The sequence below is a fragment of the Sebastes umbrosus genome, chromosome 3 (genome assembly GCF_015220745.1).
Source record: "Sebastes umbrosus isolate fSebUmb1 chromosome 3, fSebUmb1.pri, whole genome shotgun sequence".
Classification (NCBI taxonomy): Eukaryota; Metazoa; Chordata; class Actinopteri; order Perciformes; family Sebastidae; genus Sebastes; species Sebastes umbrosus.
In genome coordinates, this window is record NC_051271.1 from 36,217,680 (window position 1) to 36,222,701 (window position 5,022).

A 5,022-nucleotide genomic window follows, 5' to 3' on the forward strand; every position below is an offset into this window, starting at 1 on the left:
CATAGTTTGACCACTTGGGGTCACCACTTCCCACACTGCCTTGCTCTGGTGCTCATAAAACCATTTAACCACTCGAGGGCGCCATTCCTGATTCTGCCATGCTCTAGTGCTCATAGCACAGTCTGGCCACTTGAGGGAGCTACTACTTCACTTTTGACTGTGGACATTTGACCAATCGCGTTGGGGGACAATTGCACTTCCGTACAGCTGGGGATCTTTTCCTTAATTAAGGGTGTGTGTTATGTTTGTTATACTGATGTACTCGAAAAATACGAATCAGTTCTTGTGTTGACTGCAGAGACACAAGGCTCAGATCTTTTATGCAAATAAAGGGTCTTTTGCATCTCCACCAACTTCTCTCTCCTGAGTCAGATTTTTCACCTACAACATCAGGTATGATTTCATGTGTAGGGAGGACTCAGCATTGTAGCGTTGGTTTAATGACAGCCAGTTACTTTTTCTGTTTTCTGTACAGTTTAAATTGTAAGGCAGTTCATGGCACGGAGTGCAGGGCAGCATTAGACTACAAATAGTTTAAGTACAGTTATCTGTGTGTAGAAAACAAAACTTTGTTACTGTGAAAGTCCTGATCTGCCTCAGAGCTTTTCAGATTGTTCATCTCTTCACCGTCTGTAGCAACGGAGTCAATAGATTAGCTAAATATGCTAGTGTAGGTTATCTGAGGCCACTTCTTCAGGTCGTCCTCCCATCCCTCCATAGTAGAAGGCAGAGCTATGATCACATTATCCCGTTTGAGCTGTAATAGGTGGTGTTCACACATGTTTCACTAGATTTTTTAATACAATCGGTCTAGGAGAGACGATTACCGTGGAAAACGGTTCAGTGACACGACGCGCCGGAAGTTACGGACATAATTCACGCAAGGCATCATGGGGGCTAGGAATAAAGTGGATTCATGGCCTTAAATACAGATCAATAAGATCACTTCCTGAACAGATTTCATAATCAGCAGATGGATTTATTAGTAGTTTAGCTTTTGAAATTGTAATGAAGTGACTGTTGGTTGTTATTACAGCCCAGAGCCAGTAGAGGGCTCCAGAGGATTACCCAGAGTGAGGTGCAGTGTGTATAAAGCTCAGGACGGCGCAGGAAGCGTCAACACCTACCTCAGTGACTGAGCTCAAAGCTTATTTTGGAATGTTGAACTTTTACAATAAGTTCCTCCCAAACTCGTCTACATTACTGGCAACTCTGTACAAATTAATGAGAAAGGATGAAGTGTGGTCTTGGGGGCCAGAGCAAGAAAGGGCTTTCAAACAGTCAAAAGAACTTTTGCAATCCAGCAGTGTGTTAGTGCATTATGATGAAACAAAACAACTGGTACTTGCCTGTGATGCGTCTCCATACGGGGTTGGAGCAGTGTTAGCTCACCGCATGTCAGATGGAGAGGAGAGACCCTATAGGGTTTGCATCACGTACTGTACGCTTTCAGCTGCAGAAAATAAGTATTCCCAGCTAGATAAAGAGGGATTAGCTGTTATATTTGGAGTACAGTATTTTCACAAGTATCTGTATGGAAGAACATTTGTGATTTGTACAGATCATAAGCCACTGATAAGTTTATTCCATGAGATGAAAGCTGTACCACAGATGGCTTCACAGAGAATAATGAGATGGGCTGTACTGTTAAGAGCATATGAGTATGTTATCATGTACAGAGCAGGTAAAGACAATGGTAACGCAGACGTTCTTAGCCGTCTCCCACTTCCAGAGACACCCAGAGGTCCAGCATCGCAGGAGCATGTGTTAATGTTGGACCAGGAGCAGAGTCAATTAACGACATCAGACCAGCTGCAAAAATGGACAACTAAGGATCCCCTACTCTCCGGGGTCCGTGAGTAAATCCTGAGAGGATGGCCAAATAACCTAGAAAGAGACTTTATGCCTTATAAACAGAGACAACATGAGCTGAGTGTACAGGATGGATGTGTGCTGTGGGGAGCCCGCCTTGTGAGAGAGGGGACGAGCTTCTATTACGGAGCAGCTACATCAGTTGCACCCTGGGATGAGCCGCATGAAAGGCCTGGCAAGAGGTTACATGTGGTGGCCTCGAATGGACACTGACATTGAGGACAAGGTAAAGTCACGCACCACATGCCAAGAACACAGAAAGGCACCGGCGTGTGCACCCCTGCACTCCGGGACTCCACATTGATTATGCAGGTCCTTTTATGGGTAAAATGTTCTTAGTGATTGTAGATGCTCACTCGAAATGGCTAGATGTATACCCGGTGACTTCCGCTACATCAGCAGCGACGATAAACTGTCTGAGAAACAGTTTCAGCACACATGGTATCCCAGAGATGATTGTGTCTGACAATGCCCAGTATTTTGTATTAACAAAAGAGTTTATGACACGAAGTGGAATCACACATGTCACATCGGCACCGTAACACCCCTCATCTAACGGCTTGCCTGAAAGAGCTGTACAAACATTCAAAGAGCTCATGAAAAAGAGCACATGGGGCGGCCTGACGTCTGGTTTAAGATAAATGAAGAAGAAGAAAGAAATGAATTGGGAAGGAGGAAGGGAAAGATAAGGGGAGAAAAAGAAAAAGAAAATCCCTCTCCCGACACGGAAGAGGCTCTCTCCTGACGGGTCTGGGGTCTGTTCAGAATGGGCAAAAGGGCGACAGTAGATACTGTACCTCTGACAGCCAGCCCCCTCCCTAGAATTGCCTTGTCCCGTTAATTCTGTCATGTCACCCGATGTATTTTATTTATTTATTTTTCTCTTTTGTTTGTTTCTGTTTGTCTTGTCAAATTTCACCTGTTTTGTCTTGCTTCACTAAATAAAAAAAGAAATAAAAAAAGAATGCACCATAAAAAAAAGAACAAGAGCACAGGTGACACATCGGAGACAGAGTTAAACAGAGCTTTGTTTAGCTATCGCTTCACAACGGGACTGTCACCTGCTGAGATGATGATGGGTAGGAAGTTGAGGTGTACACTTGATCTCATTGACCCAGACCTGAAACAAATAGTGGAAGCAAAACAAGCAAGTCAAAAAACCTACCATGACAAACATGCCAAAGAACTCAACTTTGTGGCAGCAGACACTGTCTATACCAACAACTATGGATGTGGACCTAAATGGGTACCAGGACTGATACAGGAGATCACAGGATCAGTTTCCCTCACAGTGTTGCTGGGAAATGGTAAAGTTGTCCAGCGACACGTGGATCAGCTGTTCAGCAGACAGGAGCAGGATCTGCCCTCTCTGATACCAGATTCAACACAGGAAGAGGAGTATGTGGTTCCACCACCGGTGACCAGCATAGAGCCACAGCACATAGGTACAACACAAGCCGATGACAAAGCTCTGCCTATTGTGAAACAACACAAAGAGAGCAGTGCACCTGATGGTTCGCCAAGTAAAGTGTTGTTACGATCTAAAAGAAACAGGAAACCAGCAGCCTATATGAAAGACTTTGTGAAGTGAAGAACATGTTTAAGACACAAAGATGAGACATTGTTTTGTTTAAACACTGTGGTTATGGTACAGTAATTAACCCTTTACCACATTTCTTTTGAGCATACTTGAGTTGAGCCTGAACTGTTAAAGGTTTAAATATATATATATATATATATATATATATATAAAGAAAAGAACAAAAAAGTAAACAGTGTTAGAATTGAAATACGTCACACTGATAACAGTAGGTGTTTAACCCTGTTTATGTTGGTGGGTATGAATAGATAAGAAGAACGCAAGAACAGTGGTGTTTACTATTTTTTTTTAAGTTACACGAGCAGTTGTTGTATTATTATTGTGTGTTGAGTCACTGTAAACTACAGAGAGTAGTTCAGATTTAAGAGGGGGGGGATGTAATGAAGTGACTGTTGGTTGTTATTACAGCCCAGAACCAGTAGAGGGCTCTAGTGCCATACACATGGTAGGATTACCCAGAGTGAGGTGCAGTGTGTATACAGCCCGAGCAGCAGAGGCTGTGCCCCCATGTTGGGCATGTTGTAATGCATTTCAGTGGTTCCTGCAATAAAGCCAGTTCGACTGAAGATGAAGTCTCGCTATCTTGTAATTGATATCTGAAGATATCACAATTGGGCAAAAAATTCCATAATAACTTTTCAGCATATTGTAATTCAAGTGTTCTGAGAGAAAACTAGACTTCTGCACCTCCTCATGGCTCTGTTGTCAGACTTTAAAATGTCTACATGACGGGAGACTTTCACCAATCCCAGGTCATTTCACAGAGAGCGAGTGTTCCTATTGGCTGTGCTATGGCTGGTGGGCGGTGCTTGGTATTTCCTCAAATGATCTCAACATGTCTCCCGCGTCACAAACTTTCTCATTTTACAGCTAAACAGTACACTACAAGATGATTCTGGAAACATTTGAGGAGAGAAATAGGCATAGGCTCTCGTAGACGGCAGCTGGACGGCAGACTCCAGATCAGCAGATGCAGATTATTATTTTCAGTCTATAGGCTACCCCTAATATTGCTACTGTTATTACTCACTAATAAGAGCAATCAGAATAACAGGCAGATAGTAGTACATAAATAAATGATGTTAACAATAAATAATAATAGTTATGATCGGAATTTATTGAAATAATGGTGACAATAAAGCAATTATAAAAACAACATAATAATCTAACTGCATAACCAAGACATGACATCAGTTTTATTGTTTGCAATATTAGACACATATCGCTTTTAATACGTATCATACATTTCATGTTTTAAACACAATATCATGTTAGATATGAACATCAATAAGCTAACATTAGTTAGTTAGTTAGCTAACAATAAGGAACGTTAGCTAGCTCTGATCTGATGTTACAGAAGCAAACGTTTTGTAAAGATGTAACGTTAAATTGAACAGTTGATAATGTGAAAAATGCTTAAAGGAAAATGTGATATGATAGTACTAGTTTTTAATAATTACATAATAACTGATTGAATCCCACCATATCGAAGGACAGACTGGTGATCCATGAACTGGAAGCAGTGACGTTAACGTATTTAACAGTTTTTC